General features: G+C 44.8%; 1 protein-coding gene across 4 annotated transcripts in view; it reads left to right on the top strand.

Moving 5' to 3' along the window:
- MKRN1 (makorin ring finger protein 1) overlaps nt 1-25450 on the top strand; it is a 548705-nt gene that overhangs the window by 386306 nt on the left and 136949 nt on the right. The gene's annotated exons all lie outside the window — the stretch shown is intronic.

The raw sequence follows: 25450 nt of genomic DNA, 5'->3' as shown, positions 1-25450 counted from the left end.
GCAATGGCTTCTGGTACTTGTATTTCAGGGTCTAATTGCTTCATCCTAGCCGCCCTGACGGTAGCCTTGTCACAGTATCTAGATTTTCAGAAGGCGTTTGATAAGGTCCCTCATGAAAGACTACAGAGGAAATTAGAGGGACATGGGATTGGAGGTAGTGTCTTACTGTGGATTAAAAACTGGTTGAAAGATAGGAAACAGAGAGTAGGATTAAAAGATCAATATTCGCAATGGAGAAGGGTAGTTAGCGGGGTCCCTCAGGGATCGGTGCTGGGACCTCTGCTTTTTAACATATTCATAAATTACCTAGAGATGGGGGTAACTAGTGAGGTGACACAAAGTTATTCAACATAGTCAAATCGCAGGAAGATTGTGAAAAACTACAAGAGGACCTTACGAGACTGGGGGACTGGGCGACTAAATGGCAGATGGCGTTTAATGTGAACAAATGCAAAGTGATGCATGTGGGAAAGAGGAACCCAAACTATAACTTCGTCATGCAAGGTTCAGCGTTGGGAGTCACGGATTGAGGAAGGGATCCAGGTGTAATCATTGATTATACATTGAAAACTTCAGCTCAATATGCTGCTGCGGCTGGGAAAGCAAATAGAATATTGGGTATCATTAGGAAAGGGACTGAAAACAAAAATAAGGATATTATTCTGCCGTTGTATCGCTCCTTGGTGCGACCACACCTCGAGTATTGTGTTCAATTCTGGTCGCCACACCCCAAACAAGACATGGTGGAATTGGAGAAGGTGGAGAGAAGGGTGACAAAGATGATACAGGGGATGGGACGACTTCCCTATCAGGATAAGCTGGGGCTCTTCAGCTTGGAGAAAAGGCGGTGAGGGGAGATATGATAGAGGTCTATAAGATAATGAGTGGAATGGAACGAGTCGATGTGGAGCGTCTGTTTACGCTTTCCAAAAATTCTAGGACAAGGGGGGCACGTAATGAAGCTGCAGTGTGGTAAATTTAAAACGAATCACAGGAAATTTTTTCTTCACTCAACGCGTAGTTAAACTCTGGAATTCGCTGCAGGAAAAGGTGGTTAAGGCGGTTAACTTAGCGGACTTCAAAAAAAGGTTGGACGGCTTCCTGGAGGAAAAAGCCATAGAATGTTATTGAATGGACGAGGGAATAATACAGTATTTCTAGGATGGGTGGGACAAATTGCTTGTTCTTTTGGCCTCTGTCGGTGACAGTGTGCTGGGCTCGATGGACCCTTGGTCTGTCCCAGCATGGCGATGCTTATGTACTTATCCCCATCCCCACAAGGTTTGAATTTAGAGTCAGAGCTAGTACATTTTCTGTAAGATGTTCCACTTTAATACATTTGTGCAATATCAGGACTTTCATTACTGTTCCATTGTATTACCTCATTTTTTATTTACACAGCTATGTTCGCAGTTTAATCAAAGGCATTTTGCATTTTAACTTTTAATGTCTGGTAGTTTTGGTTTTTTTTTTTAGAACAACCTTTTTACCTATAACATCATATTTTTACCTATAACCTCTGTTTTACAAGACCAGATCACACATAACCGTTTTTTTTTTTGTTTTGTTTTATTATTATTGACCAGTTTTTATCTTATCTGGTTAATTTTAACTGGGTTTTCCCCTACAACAACACATTTCATATGCACAGAGTTCACATTTACACACAGCACATTTCCTCTTTGCACTGATACATGGTAGTTGCTTGGACACACTGAGTTTTACAGGCATCTTTTATCCTGGTAAGTTCACTTTGATTTTCTATATTTTTATATTTATCCCATTTGTTTGATCACAGCTTTTAGTGAGACTGGCTGTACTACAATGTTAACCGTTTTTTAAATCGTGGTTTTTGCGTCATTTCTTGGCCGGTTCGGGTTTCTTACCCAATTTAATACAGAACTGGTTACCTTTCTAGTGGTTATTTTTAGATGGTTATTACATGTTTTTAATTGGTTAATTTTTTTAAGTGGATTACCTTTTCAGCAGTGATCATTCTAGCAGTGATTTTTAAATTATACATTTTGTAATATGAGGCACTGGCCGATATTTTTCCCAGTATGCATGCTAGCACAGTTTTTTGGCCTCTGTTTATGCAACATAGTCTGTGCTCACACTATACTCATTTTTTAGAGTGTGTTATTTTTCAGAACGTGAACTAACAAATATTCTTTAGAATTTCTGCTAGCAGTTTTATTTGTTTACTAGATATTGTGCTCAGCATTTTTGGACTCATAACATTCAGTGAAATTGTTTTGACTCCTGATGCAAGCGCATTGTGGCTCTGAAATACAGACTGCGTAGAGTCTTTGCCATTTTACTGTATCTTTTAATAAATATCCTTCGTTGGAACCACTGGTCCACCCCCTTCTTTTTGGTTGTATTTAGAATGTGTGCTAGCATACTTTTAAGTCTCATCTTTTCGTTCTTTTTAGTTTCCCTTTTTAACCTTTTTTATGTATGCAATGTTAGCTGGATATGTACCATACTAATATATAATAGCCTCTTTTCAGCTGATACTACTGTGCCAATACCTTTGCACCAGCCATACAACCAGTTGTTCTAGCTCACAGAGATAGGCTCCTTTGCTTATCCATTTCATCGGTGTATTGTTATTTTGATATCCCCCCCAACTCTGTTTGCATCTGTATATCCTCACAATTTTCTCTTAGTTCATGTAATGTGGTTAGATTCCTATGTATAAAGACACATCCCTTGATTCATCTATGTCATTTCTGAGACTGCCTCCTTCTTTTCACTATATATTTGCTTATGTGTTTTGTAGCCCACTGGTCACTTATTTTGATGTGCATTTTTTTAAATTGTGGTTTTATTTCTTTATTTTTCTTTATGTTCTTAATATGAGTTTTACTTGTTTCTTGTGTATTCTAGAGTGTTATTTTTAAGTATATGATATACTTTTTGTTATTAGAAAAGGGAAAGGGAAGGGGACTTGATGCCTTTCTGTGGATTTTGCATTCAAAGCTGTTTACATAGTATATACAAGTACTTATCTGTATCTGGGGCAATGGAGGGTTAAGTGACATGCCTAGAGTCACAAGGAGCTGCAGTGGGAATCAAACCAAGTTCCCAAAAATCAAAGTCTGCTGCACTAACCACTAGGCTACTCCTCCACTCCATGGTGTGTGAGGCAGGCATTTCTATCCACTGAAACACGGCCCATTCGGGTCCTTCTGCTGGAAGGTCTGCAGGATCTTTATTCCTGTTGCATGCTGCACAGTTTGGCTCAATGACCCATGAAACCTAGAACAGCAGCATGGCACCACACCAGCAAGGCCTCTGCACCCAACAATAGTTGATACAGAGACAATATTTGATACAGAGAAACCATCACCCTCTCTCTTCTCCCAACCCTGCCACACTACCCCCTACCACAACGATCCCACTTTAAACATGTGGCTCACAGCACACTCTGTTCCCCTTACATATTTATTCACTTTCCCCTCCCACCCTCCATCCTGCATCAAGATTTCACGCCCCACCCCTCTGGGGCCCCAGCATATTGTCCACGCTTCTCAGGAGGTGAGGACGTGTCTGAATTTTCCTCTGTGGAGTTTTCACTGTCATCTAACTAACCATGCCCCCAGCTGCCTGTGCAGCTGCTGAAATGTTGGGATAATTCATAGAGACTAGGGGCCCCTGACAGCTGCTCACACCACTCAGCACATAAGCCTGTATTGGCTTGCTGCAGTCTAACAGGGTGGGGATGGAGGTGGATGGGTGAGACGGGGATATGCATGGAGACAGGAGAGTGACAAACAAAGGAGTACAATTTACAATTTTATGGCTTATAATGGGCTAGAAAGCCCAGATCTCTGTTAAGTTCTGTCTGGTGGGTGTCAAAATATTTAGTCATTCTGACTTTAAAGGTCTTACGTTCCTGTATTGTTTTAAAGTTACCTTTCAGGATTCTTACTATGAAATCACTAGTACAGTGTTCTGTTTTTGTAAAGTGTTGCCCCACAGGCGTGGCATCCTGGCTGGCAATGGCGTTTTTCATGTGATGTCTATGTAAGTTAAATCTTGTTTTTAGCATCTGGCTTGTTTCTCCAATATACAAAGAACAACAAAGAGAGTCCAAATCTCCCACAAAAAACAAATCCAACAAAACAAGCGGAAGAAATCCAGAAATGGCAATATACAAACATCTATATACAAGAAACCCACAGACAGATGCAGCTACCTCCAGAACTCCAGCTTCCATCCTTCACATACAAAAAGATCCATTATTTACAGCCAAGCCACAAGATACCACCACATCTGCTCTGACCCAGGGGACAGAGACAGACACCTAGAAATCCTGGCTGCATCCTTCAAACATAAAGGCTACAATCCCAAAATAATCTCCAAGAATATTGTCTCCTCCCTCAAAACACCAAGGGAAAATCTGCTACAGTACAAAGAAAAAAAAAAGCCACAGACAGATTCCCCCTTATAGTGACATACAACCCAGAGCTGGAAAAATTAAGAAGAATCATAAAAGATCTACAGCCTTTACTCCAGGAGGATGAATTACTGAAAGAGATATTCCCATCCCCACCAGTGCTAGCTTTCAGACAGCCACCCAACTTAAAACACAAGCTAATTAGAAGTAAGCTCCCAATACAGACTCAAAAAGAAGAGAATGGCACACATCCTTGCAATATATCCAGCTGCAAACTATGCCAAAACATCTCACAGGACCCCACAGTCATTCACAAAGGAAAAACATTCAACATAAAGGAATCCTTCACATGCTCATCTTCCAATGTGGTATACATCATCCAGTGTAACAAATGTGACCAAGGATGCTATATTGGAGAAATAAGCCAGATGCTAAAAACAAGATTTAACTTACATAAACATCACATGAAAAACACCATTGCCAGCCAGGATGCCACGCCTGTGGGGCAACACTTTACAAACCAGAACACTGTACTAGTGATTTTTTGCTGTTACATTTGTACCCCGCACTTTCCCACTCTTTAAAACAATACAGGAACGTAAGACCTTTGAACTAAATATTTTGACACCCACCAGACAGGACTTAACAGAGATCTGGGCTTTCTAGCCCATTATAAGCCATAAAATTGTAAATTGTACTGCTTTGTTTGTCACTCTCCTGTCTCCATGCATATCCCCCTGTCTCACCCATCCACCTCCATCCCCACCCTGTTAGGTTGTTACTGAAATGCTTTGATGTCTCATTTATATATACTGTCATCTACCAAGATTTGCTTATTTCCGATCTGAGGAAGAAGGGCAACCTTCGAAAGCTAATCAAGAAATGTACTGAGTTATGTCCAATAAAAAAGGTATCATCTTATTTTCTTTTTCATGTTTTATTTTGTTTTATTTCTATTGATTACCTTTAAAAGTGGACTAACACGGCTACCACACCTCTCTATTTAAGAATGGGAGTAAGCAGGGCGCACTTGCACGGAGTGGGAACCATGCCTTGAGAATCAGCAGGCTTGAAAAAGAGGAACTAGATGAGGAATTTGCAAAGAGGCAAGACGTTTAACTAAAAAGGCAGGCCAGGGGTTGAGGCTCGAAGAGGAGGGATTCAGAGATTGAGTGGTTTTCAAGAGTGAAGAGGGAGACTCAGAATTGAAGGCATTTCAGAAAGTAGAGAGAGAGGTAGAAGGGGGTTACTGGTGGTAACAGAAGAGGAGGAGAGGTTTAAAGGACTTGAAGAAGGGTGTAAAGAAGAGCTAGAGGGGGGACGAGGAAAGATGACCAAAGGCAAACAATTTTGGTGGTCCAGGCATCAGCCAGTGAGTAAAGAGGGAGGAGAGAAAGATCATAAGAAGACAGCTGAGTGTCAGCAGGAGAGAGGCAATTAAAGATATGAAAGAGAGCTTATGGTCTGCTGGAGGCCATCACTATATGATGATCAAATTAAGAACATAAGCATTGCCATATTAAGACAGACTGAAGGTCCTTCAAGCCCAGTATCCTGTTTCCAACAGTGGCCAATCCAGGTCACAAATACCTGGCAAGATCTCAGAACAGCAAAACAAATTTTTATGCTGCTTATCCCAGAATATGCAGTGGATTTTCCTATGTCCGTCTAAATGATGGCTTATGGCAGGGGTTCCCAAAATTTTTCAGTTTGTGCCCCCCCCCCCCCCCCCGGCCACATGGGTCTCCACACACAATCCCCCCTGCGACATAGATCTCCCTTTCCCTACAGCCCCCTCCTCTCACAACAGCACACCTTCCCCAAATCCAGCATCGCTCTAACCTTCCTTCCTGCAGGTCCAGGATCGCTGCCGCTTCCTTTTCCTTCCCCCACCGCTACTGCAATACATAAGTATTGCCATACTGGAAAAGACCAAAGGTCCATCAAGCCCAGCATCCTGTTTCCAAAAGTGTCCAATCCAGGTCACAAGTACCTGGCAAGATCCCCCCAAAAGTACAAAACATTCTATACTGCTTATCCCAGAAATATTGGATTTTCCCAAGTCCATTTAATAATGGTCTATGGACTTTTTCTTTAGGAATCCGTCCAAACCTTTTTTAAACTCCGCTAAGCTAACTGCCTTTACCACATTCTCTGGCAACGAATTCCAGAGTTTAATTACACGTTGAGTGAAGAAAATTCATTTTAAATTTACTACATTGTAGCTTCATCACATGCCCCCTAGTCCTAGTATTTTTGGAAAGCGTACACAGACGCTTCACATCTACCCGTTCAACTCCATTCATTATTATATAGACCTCTATCATATCTCCTCTCAGCCACTTTTTCTCCAAGCTGAGGAGCCCTAGCTGCTTTAGCCTTTCCTCATAGGAAAGTCGTCCCATCCCCTTTATCATTTTCGTCACCCTTCTCTGCACCTTTTCTAATTCCACTATATCTTTTTTGAGATGCGGCGACCAGAATTGAACACAATATTCGAGGTGTGGTCGCACCGTGGAGCGATACAAAGGCATTATAACATCCTTATTTTTGTTTTCCATTCCTTTCCTAATAATACCTAGCATTCTATTTGCTTTCTTTGCCGCAGCAGCATACTGAGCAGAAGGTTTCAATGTATCATCAATGACGGCACCTAGATCCCTTTCTTTGTCTGTGACTCCTAACGTAGAACCTTGCATGACGTAGCTATAATTCGGGTTACTCTTTCCCACATGCATCACTTTGCACTTGCTCACATTAAACATCATCTGCAATTTTGATGCCCAGTCTCCCAGTCTCATAAGGTCCTCTTGTAATTTTTCACAATCCTCCTGCGATTTAATGACTTTGAATAAATTTGTGTCATCAGCAAATTTAATTACCTCACTAGTTACTCCCATCTCTAGGTCATTTATAAATATGTTAAAAAGCAGCAGTCCCAGCCCAGACTCCTGGGGAACCCCACTAACTACCCTTCTCCATTGTGAATACTGACCATTTAACCCTACTCTCGGTTTTCTATCTTTTAACCAGTTTTTAATCCACAGTAGAACACTACCTCCTATCCCATGACTTTTCAGTTTCCTCTGGAGTCTTTCATGAGGTACTTTGGCAAATGCCTTCTGGAAATCCAGATACACAATATTAACCGGCTCAGCTTTATCCACACGTTTGTTCACCCCTTCAAAGAAATGTAGTAGATTGGTGAGGCAAGATTTCCCTTTACTAATACCATGTTGACTTTGTCTCATTAATCTATGCTTTTTAATATTCTCTGTAATTTTGTTCTTTATAATAGTCTCTACCATTTTGCCCGACACCGACATCAGACTCACCAGTCTATAATTTCCCAGATCTCCTCTGGAACCTTTTTTTAAAAATCGGCGTTACATTGCCCCCCCCCACCCCCCCCCCTCCATTCTTCCAGTACCACACTCGATTTTAAGGATAAATTACATATTACTAACAATAGTTCCGCAAGTTCATTTTTCAGTTCTGTCAGTACTCTGGGATGAATTCCATTCCATTCGGTCCAGGAGATTTGCTACTCTTCAGTTTGTAGAACTGCCCCATTACATCCACCAGGTTTACAGAGAATTCATTCTCTGACTCGTCAACTTCGAATACCATTTTTGGCACCAGTATCCCACCCAAATCTTCCTCGGTGAAGACTGAAGCAAAGAATTCATTTAATCTTTCCGCTACGGCTTTGTGTTCCCTGATCGCCTCTTTTACTCCTTGGTCATCTAGTGGTCCAACTGATTCTTTTGCCGGCTTCCTGCTTTTAATATACCTAAAAAAAAATTTTACTATGTGTTTTGGCCTTCAGCGCAATCTTTTTTTCAAAGTCCCTCTTAGCCTTCCTTATCAGCGCTTTGCATTTGTCTGGACATTCCTTATGCTGTTTCTTATTATTTTCAGTTGGTTCCTTTTTCCATTTTCTGAAGGATTTTCTTTTAGCTCTAATAGCTTCCTTCACCTCACTTTTTAACCATGCCGGCTTCCATCCTCTTTTTTTTAATACGCAGAATTTATTTGGCCTGGGCTTGCAGGACGGTGTTTTTAAACAGCATCCACGCCTGATGTAAATTTTTGACCCTCGCAGCCGCTCCTCTAAGTTTGTTTTTCACCGTTCTTCTCATTTTATCATAGTCTCCTTTTTTAAAGTTAAACGCTTGCATATTTGATTTCCTATGTATACTTACTTCAAAGCTAATATCAAATCCGATCATATTATGATCACTGTTATCAAGCGGTCCCAGCACCATTACCTCCCGCACCATATCATGCGCTCCACTAAGGACTAGATCTAGAATTTTTCCTTCTCTCATCGGCTCCTGTACCAGCTGCTCCATAAAGCAGTCCTTGATTACATCAAGGAATTTTACCTCCCTAGCGTACCCCGATGTTACATTTACCCAGTCAGTATAAGAGTAATTGAAATCACCCATTATTATTGTGTTGCCCAGTTTGTTTGCGTCCCTAATTTCCTTTAACATTTCTGCATCCGTCTGTTCATCCTGGCCAGGCGGACGATAGTACACTCCTATCACTATGCTTTTACCCTTTACACATGGAATTTCAATCCACAGTGATTCCAAGAAGTGTTTTGTTTCCTGCAGAATTTTCAATCTATTTGACTCAAGGCTCTCGTTAATATACAATGCTACCCCTCCACCAATTCGATCCAACCTTTCACTACGATATAATTTGTACCCTGGTATGACAGTGTCCCACTGGTTATCCTCCTTCCACCAGGTCTCAGAGATGCCTATTATATCTAATTTTTCATTTAGTGCAATATATTCTCTCCCATCTTATTTCTTAGGCTCCTGGCATTCGCATATAGACATTTCAAACTATGTTGTTTGTTCTTATTTACATCATGCTCAGTACTTTACAGTATTAATTTGCAATCTTTTGTCTGATTTTTATTTTTATTTAAGGACACCTGCTCTACTATGGTCTCTTTTGCAACTTCGCTATCAGGATACCCTATCTTCCCTAGTTTGGGGTTATCTTTGAAAGATACCTTATCCCAAACCATTCGCTTTTGAGCTACTGTCAGCCTTCCCCCAGTTTCTAGTTTAAAAGCTGCTTTATCTCCTTTTTAAATGCTGACTCCCACCCTGCTTAAGATGGAGCCCATCCTTTCAAAATAGGATCCCCCTTCCCCAGAATGTTGCTCAGTTCCTAACAATTCTAAAACCCTCCTCCCTGCACCATTGTCTCATCCACGCATTGAAATTCCGGAGCTCTGCCTGTCTCTTGGGCCCTGCACGTGGAACAGGTAGCATTTCAGAAAATGTTACCCTAGAGGTTCTGGATTTGAGTTTTCTACCTAAGAGCCTAAATTTGGCTTCCAGAACCTCTCTCCCACATTTTCCTATGTCATTGGTACCCACATGTACCAAGACAGCCAACTCCTCCCCAGCACTATGTAAAATCCTATCTAGGTGATAAGTGAGGTCCGCCACCTTCGCACCAGGCAGGCAAGTCACCAGGCAATCTTCACGTCCACCAGCTACCCAGCTCTCTATATGCCTAATGATCGAATCACCGACTACAACAGCTGTCCTAACCCTTCCCTCCCGGGCAGCACTTGGCGCTTACATTTTCGGACTATCCACGATTCACACAGGCACTCCAGTGCCTTCCCAGTCTTCTGGTCCTGCCCTGTCTTATGCAGCTTCCTGTTGTGAGGGCCGGACATGGCAGAGGGAAGTTCCCATGGTGCCTGTGTGAGTTGCGGACACCCGAAAATGTGAGTTGCAAGCACTACAGTATCTGTGGGGGAAGAAGCAGGAAGTGATAGATGCCAGACCTGTGGGAGGAGAAAGTAGGGAACAATGTGCTGCGGCACTCCTGAGTGTTCGCTGTTGCGTACCAGGGTCCCGTGGTGCACAGTTTAGGAACCGCTGGCTTATGGACTTCTCTGTTAGGAAATTAGCCAAACCTTTTTTAAACCCTGCTAAGCTAACTGCTTTTACTACATACTCTGGCATCAAATTCCAGAGTTTAATTACTCGTTGAGTAAAAAAAATATTTTCTCTGATTTGTTCTAAATTTGCTAGCTTCTGTGCATGCCCCTTAGTCCTAGTATTTTTGGAAAGAGTAAACAAGCAATTCCCATCTACCTGTTCCACTCCACTCAGTATTTTATAAACCTCTATCATATCTCCCCTCAGCCGCCTCTTCTCCTAGCTGAAGAGTCCTAGCCGCTTTAGCCTTTCCTCATAGAGAAGTCGTCCCATTCCCTTTATCATTTTCGTCGCCCTGTTTTTTTTCTAATTCAACTATATCTTTTTTGAGATGAGGTGACCAGAACTACACACAGTATTTGAGGTGCGGTCGCATCATGGAACAATACAGAGGCATTATAACATTCTCAGTTTTGTTTCCCATTCCTTTCCTAATAATTCCTAACATTCTTTTTATTTTTGAAAGTATCTTTATTAAGTCATGATTATAAACAACATCACAAATCCAATCGTGTTAAACCTATTATCACGTCCAAACTACTTCACAATAACACGCAATATCTAAATATTTGCTTAGCTCTATATAAATATCACTCGAGCGTTTACCACTGTGTGGTTTATGAGGCCTTCCTCTCATGACCCAATTTTCCTCTTTATAACGCGAAAAGATAAATAAAAAGAACATCCCCCTTCCCGTCCCCCTCCCTGCCCCCCCCTGTCCGCTGACACTAATAACTATGAAGCTTCCTTCCTTCTTCTATCAATCAGATTTACACAATCCCCCACCGCCCAAGTGGGGCACTATTGTCCTTTCCCCAGCTCATGTCAGATTTCCAGCAACGGTTCATCAGCAACTGTCTCCCACAATGCTCTGTACTGCCTCTGCCCTGGTGCTGTGGAGAACCTAAGGGTCGTCAGTACCCAGCTGGCCATTTCTTTCATTACATTCAACCAAACCTTCATCGTAGGAGGATTACTGTCCACTCAAGACATCAATATACATTTTTTAACAAGCATAGTAGCCACTAATATGAACTTACATTGCGCCGCACTCAACCCTTGTTTCCTAAGGCATGCTGAATTACCCAGATACATCACCAGATAAGACCCCTCAAACGTGCATTGTAGTATATTCTCTATATGCTTCAATGCTCCCGTCCAAAGATCAGTCAATGTTGTGCACTCCAAAAAGGAGTGCAAGAGCGTGCCCACTTGAACTTGGCATTTGACGCATACATTGTCAGTCCATAATCCCAATACTTTCCCCTTTTCCTTAGAAATGTATACCCTGTGCAAGACTCGATACTGGATGTCCTGCAAAGCCGCATTGGACGTCACACTATTGAGCTCCCCAAACACCTCACCCAACATCTCTGGTGTCATAGTGTCATTGATGTCCCAGCTCCACACTGCAGCCAAATGCTGCATGTACTTGACCTTCTTATTGTTCCTGATTATCTGATGCCATTGCACCAATCTATTTAAACTAGTTGGAAGCTGTAAAAATAAGTTATCACAGTTCTCAAAGATCATGTGCTTTCCTTTCTTCCTCTCAGTCGTTAGCACATAATCCCTAACCTGTAAAAACACAAAAAACTGAGAGTTGGGGACATTTTAAGTGTGTTTCACTTGTTCAAAAGAGGGGAATTGTTGCCTTCCCGCTTGCCGTAAATCCCCTATATACTTACACCCGCTTTCTCTCCACCTTTTAAAGACTGATGCCCCCCCCCCTCCCACCGGTAAATCTATGTTACCTGTCAGAGTCAAAAAGGGCCCCGCCCCCTTGTGAGTACCGCCTAGGTCTCTCCACCACTTCCAGGTTTCCTTAATGCTATCCAATGGGGATTTAACCCAATCTCTCCCCATCTACTAATGTTTCCAGCTTCTAACACCACAAAAGGGTCTAGCGGCCTACATCAGCTCGCCCAAAATGCAGCCAGTGCATAAAACTCAGCCCCTGTGTGCATCTCATGGATCCATCGCAACAGCGCTGCCACATTATATGCCCTAATATCCAGTTACCACAGCCCCCCCTGTGTTCTGTCCAATGATAATTTAGTAAATGCTATTCTGGGTCGCTTTGAGTGCCAAATAAACGATGTAACAATACTTCTATATTGGTTTTCTTCTTTCCTACGTATCCACAGTGGTACCATCTGTAACGAATATATGATCTTGGGCAACAAGACCATTTTCACCAGTTCTACTCTACCCATAAAACTAATCGGAAGATCTTTCCACTTCCAACATAACCTCTTAATATCCTCTAACCTCTCAATGACATGCTTTTTGTACACCCATGATGTATCTGCACTTAGGTATACCCCCAAATACTTAATTCCAACCCCAGCCCAGATCAGAGGGAAATCGGGCACCCGCACACTTACACATAGATTGCTGATCGCCAATGCCTCCGACTTACCAAAGTTGATACTAAGCCCGGAAAAGGCTCCAAGTTCCTCTATAATTCCCGTTACTGAAAAAATACCCGTGGACGCATTGTCAAGCAGCAAAAGCATATCATCAGCAAATAAATTTATACGGTATTCTTTCCCACCTACATACACACCCATCAGCTTCTGGTCTTATCGTATTTTAGCAGCCAATGGTTCAAGCGTGAGGACAAATAAAAGAGGTGATAGTGGGCACCCTTGCCGTGTTCCTCCCCTTAGATGTAAAACTGACGTTAACGAGTCATTAACTATGATTTGAGCTGTTGGATTTTTATATAACACTTTGATCCATTCCAGAAATTTCCCCTCAATTCCATACCTCCGTAAGACCCAAAACCGATATTCCCAAACTACTTTATTGAAGGCCTTTTCCGCATCTAGGCTTGCTAAAATCTTATCCCCTTCTGTCTTTCTCCCCGTCAACAGAACGCGACTCACCTTCAATATGTTGGCAGAGGCATACCTCCCCTTCACAATGCCCACCTGGCCACTATGTAGTAGGCCAGGCACCAAGGCGCCCAGTCTAGCTGCCAACACTGCCGCCAGTATTTTTACGTCCTGATTTAACAGCGAAATTGGTCGATATGAACCCACCAGCTCCAAATCCTTCCCAGGTTTTGGCAACACCGTTGTATACCCATGATTCATGGATGTACCCATATTCTGCATTGCCCGTACCTCTTCGCACATTGCCACGAATGCCTGAACTATCTGATCCTGCAATATTTTGTAGAACTCAGTACCCAGACCGTCTGGCCCCGGAGCCTTAGCTAATTTCAATTGTTTGATGATTTTTTGTACCTCTTTACCCGTTAGTAATGCATTAAGACTCATCATTTGTTCCCTCGACAAGGAGGGCAATTGAATGTTATCAAAAAATTTTTCGCAATCACTCTGCAAAAAGGAACCTTTAGCGTACAGAGACGAGTAGAAGCGTACAAATTCTTGCTGAATCTCTTTCTGCCCCGTCTTAAGCTCTCCCTGTGTGTTTCTGATCTTGCTAATGAAGCTCTTCCCGGATCTTTGCCTGACCATATTTGCTAGTAGCTTTCCCGTCTTGTTGCCCCACCTGTGCATGCGGTATTTATATAACCTGATATTGTATATTGCCCTCGCGTCCGTTGCTGCCTGTATTTGCTTCCTAGTCTCCACATATTCCTTCCTAGAGGCCCCAGACGGAGAATGAATAAGGACCCCTCGTACTTCCTTTAACTTAACCGTGAGGTTATTAATTTATGATTCTCGTTTTTTATGCATCGCTGACGTGTATGCCATTATCTTCCCGCGTATCACTGCCTTCCCAGAATAATCGATCACTAACTGGTTGGGTTTTATTCTCCTCCACATAATTTATCCAGGCCTGCCTCAAGAATTTGCAGAAGTCCCGATCCTGGTACAAGGCAGGATTCATGCGCCATCGCTGCCTCCCTACCTTCTCTCCCCAATGAAGGGATACCCACACAGGTGCATGATCTGAAATATCCGGCACCCCGATCTCCGAGCTTTCCACCTCTCTCCCCAAAGACAAGGATACCAGGGCATAATCTAGGCGCGCATAAACTCCATGGGGATGGGAAAGAAAAGTGTAATCCTTTTCTTCTAAATGTAAGAGCCTCCAGACATCAAGTACTCTGAGCTCACTTGCCATAAAATTCACCCCTTTCCCTTCCTGATCTTTTCCAGCTGCTTTTGGGGGTTTACAGTCATCATTGGATCGCTGGTAATGTTAAAATCCCCTCTCACTATATACGCGTATTCATCAAATGTGGCTAATTTGGCGACCAGAGTAGCAAAACATTTATGGGAATACACATTAGATGCATATACACTGCATATAGTCACCTTTGCCCCCTGCAACACTCCCGCCACTATCACATAGCGCCCATCGGAATCTTGGTACAATCTATGCAGTTCAAATACCAAGCTCTTCTTTATTAGAATTGCCACCCCTCTTTGCCTGTTATTGTAAGAGGCAAAGTAAATTGTCCCCACCCAGTCCCACTTTAACTTAAGAGGCTCTATATTTCCCAGGTGTGTCTCTTGGATTAAGGCGATATCAGCATGTTGCTTCCGCAATGCTTGCAGCACTTTAAATCTTTTTACTGGTGAGTGGAGGCCATCCACATTCAACGTTACAATTTTTAAGCTAGACATCCGGGAGTATTACTAATGATCTACAGCAGCTGATAATGCACTCTCCTACTGTCCCCAGAAGGCCTCCCAGCCAGACCCCCCCCCCGGATGTCTGCCATCCATAAGGAAATTGTTTATAACAGTCTCCACTCTCAGTGCCGCGGAAAGACCCTCCCCTCTCCCTTTCATTCTCTTTCCTTCCCCCTCCAAAAATCCCCTCCCTCCCTCCCTCCCCATTTCACACAACATACACAGATTCCCCAACATCCACACCCACATCCAAACCAACCCCCTCCTCCCTCCTACCATATCACCAACTCTTCCGCTCCTTTCCTACCTCCCCCTCCCCTACAGCGCGTACTCTTCTCCTACTGATACGTGCCCTCCCTTTCCTTCTATTCCCCCCCCCCCCCCCCCCCCCGCTCATCATCCCTAGTATGATCAAATAACTCATAGAAACAGCAAACAACTTGCAACATGTAAACAAAAGAAGAAGAGAGAGAAAATACCATCACATGAAACACAATCAAACTCAAGGCAGGATAAAGGAATATACCAGGCCCAAGCTCTGAGCCAGTGCTAATTTTCCAGAGACACCGCCACACTCTGTGTTTGATTTCTTTATTAGTTTTAAATTATAACATTCACAAAGAACGCAATAACAGAAATTATTAGAAATTAAATCATTACTGAAAATTGCATACAGGAAAATATTCTCATTTTCATAGACCACTACCGGTGGGATCCAAGAATCAGAAAATGTACTTAAACACAATATCATCTTAAATTTTAGAACAGAGGTTAAACCAATTATACAATCAAACAGCAGCGTTATTCTGGTTAATTGCCCCAGAGGGATTTCTCAAACTTTCTTTAGCAATTACAAATTCTTGAAGTTTCATGGGGTCGGTAAAAAGAAAATGATTAAACTCATAAGAAATTAAACATTTACATGGGAACTTAATAAAGAAAGATCCCCCTAGGGCTAAAACTCTTGCCCTAAAGGCCAGAAGTTTTTTCCTCCTTGACTGGGATTCCCATGATAAATCAGGAAAAATTTTTATCTGTCCCCCCATGAAATCTTCTTTCATATGTTGAAAATATATACGTTGAACATTGATTTTATCCAGTTCAAAAGCGAAGGATACCAATAAAGTAGCTCTCTCTGTTATCACAGAGGATTCTAAGAGTTCTGTTACGTTTAAAGGTTCTTCACCTGCATTTGGCAATTTATCAATCACACTTTTCCCTTTAACATAATAAGCTTTTGTCACTGGTGGGTAATTATCATTTGTGAAACCCAAAATTTGTGAGAAATATTTCTTTAACAGCTCCATTGGGGAAATAAATGTTGTAACTGGAAAATTCAATAATCGCAAATTGTTCTTCCTAAGTTGATTCTCAAGGGACTCATATTTTTTAGCAACTACATTTCCTTCCTTAATTAGTGCTGTTGTAGTTTCTTTTAAGGATAGCATTTCAATTTCCAGTTTTTTTAAACCGTCTGCATTTCCCTCTACTTTACTGGATAATTGTTGGAGATTGTTTCTTAGTTCCTGAGTCTCTCCTTGAAGAGATTCAGAGATTTTTATTAAAGATGAGTCAAGCCTCTGTATGACATTCCAGAGCATGTCAATAGTGACTGAGGCCGGTTTTACCAAACCACAAATTCCCCCGGAAATACCTTCTCTGGGCTGCAACAGTGTCGAGGTAGATCTCAAACCCTCGATTGATGTTTCTCCAGAGAAAGATTCAGCGAGTAAGCCTCCTCCGAGCGCTGTAGGAAACAAGCCCACTTCGGACTTCCTCAAGCGATCGCTGCTTAGAGCAACACTGCTTCCGGGTTGCGGCGGGGTTAGGCCTTGCGAAGAGGACTGAGCGTCACTCCCTCGCTACTGCTGTGTGCGGATGTCTGCGCTGTTGAGGTAGGCATTGGAGTCTCCGGCGCCCGGATCCCGTATGCCTCCAAAGTAGATTGGCACGAGGTGGGGTTCCCAACCGGTCCTGAGGAGGCAGGGGTACCGGTTTTACCCTTTCTCTTGCCCATTTCACCGGGGACGCGCCGCACTGCCAAACATACAGCGGAGGTACGGGAGCTCTCATGACGCACGTCTGTTCACCTGCGCCATCTTGGATCCCTAACCGACACCGCCACACTCTTGCTGGCCCCCATCTCACCAGTCCTGATTCATCAGTGGTTAAAATCCAAGTCTTTTTCCGGATGTTCCAGTCTCTCACTGTTCACTATCTCCAACTCCTCATCTGCATCAGGCTTCCTCCCGTGTCTCTGCATTGTTCAGCCATATCACTCTCCTCTGTTATCCCTGCCTTACAACTGATTGAACACTTGTTACCAGTTATCCAATTCACGCCCCATATGTTGCTCAGGGGTCTCCAACTTTATAACCACTCCACATAGGAGCCCAGCTCCTTAGGATCTGTGAAAAACAGCACTTTGTTGATCTTGCACTAGCCGCACTTTAGCCGGAAATAGCAGCGCAAATTTCACTCCTCTGTCAAAAGGCCGCTTACAGTGCTGCCCCATCTTCCTTTGTTGTTCTGAGACAGCAGCCGAATAGTCCTGGAAAAGCATTAACTTGCTCCCCTCATATTCCAAACTTTGCTTCCATCTGAAGGCTTGCAACAATTTTTCCTTATCTGCATAGTTGAGTATCTTTGCTATTACTGTCCGGGGGCGCTGGTCTCCCTCTTTCAGCACACCTATTCTGTGTACTCTTTCAATCTTTAACTTGCCCTCTTGTAGTTGTAAATCCAAACGCTCTGGGAGCCATTTCTCTACCAACTGCCATAAGTCCTTTTCTTTAACAGAGTCAGGGAGCCCAACAATGCGCAGATTACTCCTTCTGCTTCTATTTTCATGGTCATCTATTTGCTTCATCAGCCTCGTACACTTTTGTTCCAACACTGTAATCCGCGCCTCTGCAGTCTCCATCTTGTCCTCCTGCCGAGATACTCTCTTCAGCTTGTTGAAGCCATGCGCTTTGCCGCTCCACCGAAGCTTGGAATTTAGATAACTTCTCCTCCAGGATAGCCGTGACCTGCTGTATCAGCTCCTGCAGTGCTTCCATGAGTTGATTGACCACCCCCGCAGTCTCCTTTGCTGCCGCCATTTTGGGGCACATGTCCTGCATGCGGGATTTTTGTAGGCGTTGGCTCTTTGCTGGCATACCAGCCTTGCCCTTCGTAATTGCTGTTTTCCTTTCCACCAAGCGAAACACCACTCTTTCAGGACTCCCTCTGGTAAATTTGGTCTCCAGTAACGAGAGTTTATGCGGGATATTTTAAAGAATTAGGGCAGGCAAAAGCAGAGCCGATCTTAAGACGTCCGCTCAGCAATGCTGCATCACGTGACCCCCCAATTCCTATCATTCTATTTGCGTTCTAAGCCTCTGCTGCACATTGATCAGAGAGTATCAATGTATCATCAACAATGATATATCCTTTTCCTGGCCAGTGACTCCTGATGTGGAACCTTGTATCACGTAACTATGATTTGTGTTCCTCTTTCCCATATGCATCACTGCACTTGCTCACATTAATCATCATCTGCTATTTGGATGCCCAGTCTCCTAAGGTCTTCTTACAATTTTTCACAATCCTCTTGTGGTTTAACAATTTTGAATAACTTTATGTCATCAACAAATTTAATTGCCTTACTAGTTAGTTCTATCTCTAGATAATTTATAAGTATGTTAAAAAGCAGCAGTCCTAGCACAGACCCCTGAGAACCTCACTATCTACTCTTCTCTATTGAGAATACTGACCATTTAACCCTACTCTCTGTTTTCTATGTTTTAACCAGTTTTTAATCCACAATAGGACATTGAGGGGCATAATCAAATGCGAACGCCCATCTCCATGGGCGTCTATCTCCGAGAACGGGTACGTGAAGGGGCGGGGCAAACTGTATTTTGGAAAAAAAAATGGGCATCCATCTTTTTTCTGATAATACGGTTTGTGCCAGCCAAATGCATCAGATTTGTGCGGATTTGAGCTGGGCGGTATCGTTTTTCAGCAATAATGGAAACCGAAGGCGCCCAGCTCAAAAACGACCAAATCCAAGGCATTGGGTCGTGGGAGGGGCCAGGATTGGTAGTAAACTGGTCCCCCTCACATGCCAGGACACCAACCGGGCACCCTAGGGGGCACTTGTAACAATTAAAAAAATACAGTTAACTACCTCTGAAGTCCATAGCTCCCTTCCCTTGGGTGCTGAGACCCCCAACCCCCCCCCCCAAAACCCACTGCCCACAACTCTACACCATTACCATAGCACTTATGGCTGAAGGGGGGCACCTAGATGTGGGTACAATGGGTTTTGGGGGCGGTTTGGAGGGCTCCCATTTACCACCACAAGTGTAACAGGTAGGGGGGGATGGGCCTGGGTCCACCTGGCTGAAGTCCACTGCACCCACTAACAACTGCTCCAGGGACCTTCATAATGCTGTGATGGAGCTGGGTATGACATTTGAGGCTGGCATACAGGCTGGAAAAAAAAAAGTTTTTAAAGTTCTTTTTTTGGGGTGGGAGGGGGTTGGTGACCACTGGGGGAGTCAGGGGTGGTCATACCCGATTCCCTCCGGTGGTCATCTGGTCATTTAGGGCACTTTTTTGGGACTTGTTCGTGAAAAAAAGGGTCCAAAAAAGTGACCCAAATTCGCGCTAAAAACGCCTTTCTTTCTTCGATTATCAGCCGAGGATGCCCATCTCTCCTCGGCCGATAAACACACCCCAGTCCCGCCTTCACCACGCCTCCCAAGGAATTTTACCTCCCTAGCATGCCCTGATGTTACTTTTATCTAATCAATATCAGTATAATTGACATCACCCCTTATTATCATGTTCCCAGTTTGTTAACCTCCCTGATTTCTGATAACATTTCTTCATCAGTCTGTTCATCTTGTCTAGGTGGATGGTAGTACACTCCTATCACTATCCTTTTATACATGGAATTTCTATCCTTAGGGATTCTAAGATGTGTTTCGTGTCCTGCAGAATTTTTAGTCTATTTGTTTCAAGGTCTTCCTTAAAATATAATGCTACTCGCTCCACCAATTCGATCCACCCTGTCACTGCGATATAATTTGTACCCTGGTATTACAGTATCCCACTGATTATTTTCCTTCCACCAAGTCTCAGAGATGCCTATTATCTTATCTTTTCATTTAGTGCAATATATTCTAACTCTCCTGTCTTATTTCTTAAGCTTCTGGCATTTGCATATAGACATTTCAAACAATGTTTGTTATTCCTGTTCACAATTTGCTCAGCAGTTGACAGTGTTAATTTGCAACCTTGAAGATGTCTCCTCTTTATTTAAAGTCGCCTAATCTACTATGGTTTCAATTGCAGCCTCGCTATCGGGATGCCCTACCTTCCCTGTTTTGGTGATATCTTTAAAAGATACCTTGTTCCGAACCACTCATTTTTGAATGACGTAGGTCTTCTCCTAATTTCTAGTTTAAAAGCTTCCTTAATCGCAGAGTGAAAAGCCCTAAGACAGGTCTGATAAAAGGCTGAAGCAGAGGGAGAACAGGACTTAGGCCAAAGGTGCTCAGCATGGCACAGCTGTGACCGGAGGAGATGCAGACAAGGGGTGAATCAGGGGGCTCAGGACTGGGAACACAGAGACGACGGATGTAAAAGAGCATGATGGTCAAGAAGTTGTCCAAGAGAAGAATTAAGATTGAGAGTCCAGTTCGTGACACAATTTGGATGATCCTGTGGAATGAAGAAGCTAGTATACAATGAGGGAAGTGAGTCAGTAATGCGACTTATGGAGTTGTCAGAGAGTAGATGAGAAAAAGTGTGGGCTGGCAGAGTAGAAATGGTGATTAGGAAGAGAAGAGAAAAGAAAAGAAGAAAGTGATCAGTCCAGGGTTGAGGAAGGGAAGAAAGAAGGGAAAGCAGAGATGGAAAGGAAGAGGAGGTGAAGATTAAATCTAAGCTATTTACCTCACTAGCATGCCCTGAATGTTACAGTTACCCAGTCAATATCATGGTAATTGAAATCACCCATTATTATTGTGTTCCCCTGTTTGTCAGCCTCCCTAATTTCTGATAACATTTTTACATCTCTCTGTTCATCCTGGCCAGGTGGAAAATAGTACACTCCTATCACTATCCTTTTCCTCTTGCACATGGAATTTCTATCCTTAGGGTTTCCAAGATGTGTTTTGTGTCCTGCAGAATTTTTAGTCTATTTGATTCAAGCCATTCTTTAACGTGTAATGTTACCCCTCCACCAATTTGATCCATCCTACCCTCTGAGATATAATTTGTACCCTGGTATGACAGTGTCCTATTGGTAACCTTCCTTCCACCAGGTCTCAGAGACGCCTATTATATCTATTTTTTTCGTTTAGTACAATGTATTGTAACTCTCCCATCTTATTTCTTAGGCTTCTTGCATTTGCATACAGACATTTCAAATAATGTTTGTTCCTATTACAACTTGCTCAGCAGTTGACAGTGATAATTTGCAATCTTTAAAACCTGTCTGCTCTTCATTTAAAGACACCTTGGGGCTCATTTTCAAAGCACTTAAACTTACAAAGTTCCATAGGTTACTATGCAACTTGTAAGTCTAAGTGCTTTGAAAATACACTTCCTTGTCTACTATGGTTTTTTATTACAACTGCGCTATCAGAATACCCTATCTTCCCTGTTTTGGTGATATCTTTTAAAGATAACTTGTCCCAAACCATGTACTTTTGAGCAACTGTTGACCCTCCCCCAGATTCTAGTTTAAAAACTACTCTGTTTCCTTTTTAAATGTTGATGCCAGCAGCCTGGTTCCACCCTGGTTAAGATGGAGCCCATCTTTCCGGAATAGAGTTCCTCTTCTCCAGAATGTTGCCCAGTTGCAGTCAAATCTAAAACACTCCATAGTAACAAAGTAGATGACGGCAGAAAAAGACCTGCACGGTCCATCTAGTCTGCCCAACAATTTAAACTCATATGTGCTACTTTATGTGTATACCTGACCTTGATTTGTTTCTGCCATTTTCAGGGCATAGACCGTAGAAGTCTGCCCAGAACAAGGCCCACCTCCCAACCACCAGCCCCGCCGCCCCCCACCGGCTCTGCCACCCAATCTCAACTAAGCTTCTGAGGATCCATTCCTTCCGAACAGGATTCCTTTATGTTTATCCCATGCATTTTTGAATTCTGTTACCGTTTTCATCTCCACCACCTTCTGCGGGAGGGCATTCCAAGTTAGTTGCTGTTTAGACTTGGAAGGAGGAAGAGGTGCAGCCGGAGGCTCTGCAGGTTTCCAGGGAAGGGAGTGAGGCCTATCTCCTTCCCTGAGGATGCGGAGGGTCCCTGGGGAGTGGTCCTCAGGAAAGGCCCAGGCCATGGGGCCTCCTGGGGCCAGGGACCAGAAGGCCCGGGAGAAGCAGCTCTCTTTCCGGTCGAGCTTCTGACAGGAGGGAGAGGAGTCCTGTTGATCGAAGAGAGCGGAGGCCCAAGGGTGGAAGCCAGTCCGGTACCCCCCCCACGCTCTAGCAACATCTGGGAGGTGAGAGTGAAGATTGTTGGGGGGGGGGGGGGGAGAGAAAGCTGGTGTAGGCCCTGGAAGGGCACCCTAAGCAGAGAAAGGAAGATAAAGCTATGGAAGTTAGCTCAGAATTTTTTCCTGCATTTGATGAGGCAGAAAGTGAGGAGAGTGGGTCTTCAGAGGAGGAAGAGGAGGAATTCCTAGATATTCCTTATGACCCTGAGGACCCAGCACGTAGTGTGATCTGTAGAGTGCGAAGAATTAAACGTGTGGAGAAAGAACTGGCTGAATTGGGAAAGCGTGTGAAAATGGCAAAGGTTATGAGTAAACTTGCTCCAGCTGAGCACAAGAAAGGTTATGTGAAGGAGGAAGCCCGCTTGAGAAAGCTGATACAAAAGAAAGAACTGTTGCTGAGGGGTTTAAAAAAGGGACCTGAGAACCCTTTAAGAGAACTATATTGTAATCAAGAACGTATTGTCCTGTCCCGGGCTCTTACCTGGCGGCCCGCAGTAGGGGGCGAGGACCAACGGAGGCCGCGGGATCCGGGGCGGCGAGGACGAGCCGCCGACGGGGCCGGCGCTGCCGCGGGCCGCTCCGAGGCCGGCGATCCGCTGGAGCAAGCGCCGGCCTCGGAGAAGGAGATACGCCGGCCAAGATGGCGGCGCCGGCGTCGTCGTCTTCCTCGCTGGAGTGGACCAGCGAGCCAGCCCCGCCTACTCGCGCCAAATTGGCGCATCGACAAGGAGACCCCGCCCGCCGGGCAGGCTGGCCAATCCAGGCCTCCTTTGCCTGCCTAGGCTGGGGGGATTGGCTCCAGCTGCTGGAAGGGGAAGGACGGACGGGGGATTTAAACAACGAACGGAAGGAGTCCAGTGCTTCCGTTTCGTTCGTCAGAAGCCCACACAGTGGATCGGAGACTGTGTCCTCTTCAGCTAGCCGTCCTTGCTAGCCTCCTTCAGAGACTGTGTCTTCTTCAGCTAGCCGTCCTTGCTAGCCACCTTCAGAGACTGTGTCTTCTTCAGCTAGCCGTCCTTGCTAGCCACCTTCAGAGACTGTGTCTTCTTCAGCTAGCCGTCCTTGCTAGCCACCTTCAGAGACAGTGTCTTCTTCAGCTAGCCGTCCTTGCTAGCCACCTTCGGAGTCCGTGTCTTCTTCAGCTAGCCGTCCTTGCTAGCCACCTTCGGAGTCTGTGTCCTCTTCAAGCTAGCCGCCCTTGCTAGCCACCTTCGGAGTCCGCGTCCTCTTCAAGCTAGCCGCCCTTGCTAGCCACCTCCAGAGACTGCGTTCCTCTTCCAGCTAGCCCTCCCTGCTAGCCCCCTGCAGAGACTGTGTCCTTTCCTGCGCTAGCCGTCCTTGCTAGCTGCCCTCTAGAGACTGAGTTGCTGACTACCAGCCAAGCCGACCGTCACCCCGCGGTTCCAGCAGTCCTGCTGACCGCCTGCAGCTGAGGGCTCAACCCTCGGTGAACGGCGGTCGCCGCGGGTGAAGATTCGGGGTGCGCGGCGGTCCTCGGAGGTCTTACCAGGCCTCCGGGAACCTAAGGGCTCACCAACAACCACCACAGGACACGTATGGCTTTAATGTCACAGTCTTCAGGTCAAGGGAGAACTGTGTCCCAGCAAGAGTCTGCAGTTCCCAGGGAAACAGAACTGCGGACATCGGGTCTAGCCTCCTTGTCTCGGGATTTGTCTAAACCAGAAGACTTGCCAGACTCTGCTAGTACATCCACTTTAACATTTATGAAAAATGTGGCAACTGAGTCCAGGGGACTTACTAAGCAGGCAGACTTCAGGGAGGCAGCAGCAGGATGTGGTTCGGGGGCAGGGTTGGTGACTGCACCTGTGGGAGAAGAGAAAGCAATTAAAAAGCTGGTTAAGACCTTCCAGATTGTGGAGACGGAGGAGGGAGTTTCAGGCTGTCAGCTTTTTTCTACAGAAGTAGTGGCAGAGGTGTCCAGTGAAGGAGATGGTGACTTACCGATATTAGAACCTCCAGAAAGAAAGATTGCAGCAGCGGAGGCAGAGCCGGAAGGTTTGCAGCAGAAGCAGGTGTCTTTAACTGCAGCTACATCTCTGCCTCTATGTTTGGAGAAGCCCTGCCCCCGAGCAGCGTCCAGGGTGCACAATGGCGGTTTTCTGGAGGGAGAGCTGGCAAACAGTGAGTCGGGTGGTGGATGCGCTGTACCCTGCAGAGAACGGCTTCCAGAGGCACCAGGGAAGGCTGGCAGTTCATTACAGGATGGTGGCATTTCAGACGGTACAGAGGGGCGAGTGGCAGCGTTTGCTGGATCGGGGAGGCCCCGCCCACCTGACACGGAGCACCAGGAGATTCTGGTCAAGCAGGCAGCAGGAGAAGGACAGAACTTGCTGGTCGTTGGCGGGCAGGCAGCAGGGAATTTGGATCAGAAGAAGGAACTGACTGAATCGGGACTCCCTGTCTGTCTCGCGCGGGACCTGCCGGCTGAGGAGCGGCACGCTGAGCCAGCTTTACAACAGACGGCAGAGAAGTTGCTGAACACTTTTCCTGACATTGCTGCGACTCAAGTGGGGGGGGATTGTTGAACTGTGAGGGTTTGTGTCAGACTGTTGACTCTGTTCCATGTTTGGGCAAGGACAATGGGGGGAGGCTTGGTTTGCAGGAAGGGGGAGGGGGCAGGGATTGAGGAATGGGGGGGATGTGATTGACATGTCTCATCCTGTTGAGGGGAATAGGTTAGCTGGTTTGGGGGGTCAGGGGGATAAGGTTCAGGCTGGAGAAGGGGGAAGGGAGGGGGGATGATAGGATCGAGGAAGGGGATGGAGGGGGCAAGAAGGGTTTTGTAAGGGGGGGTTTGGTGTTTGAAGGGCAGGAAGCCTCGAGCGCCAAAGGTGGGGGGGGCGGGGGCTCCTTCCTTTGCCGCGGTGGTTGGTATGGGGAGTGGTAGGGGGAGATTTGGGCAGCGGGAGGGGGGTGAGGG

Source organism: Microcaecilia unicolor, chromosome 10 (genome assembly GCF_901765095.1).
Source record: "Microcaecilia unicolor chromosome 10, aMicUni1.1, whole genome shotgun sequence".
NCBI classification, from domain to species: Eukaryota; Metazoa; Chordata; class Amphibia; order Gymnophiona; family Siphonopidae; genus Microcaecilia; species Microcaecilia unicolor.
This window is presented reverse-complemented; position numbering and strand designations above follow the sequence as displayed.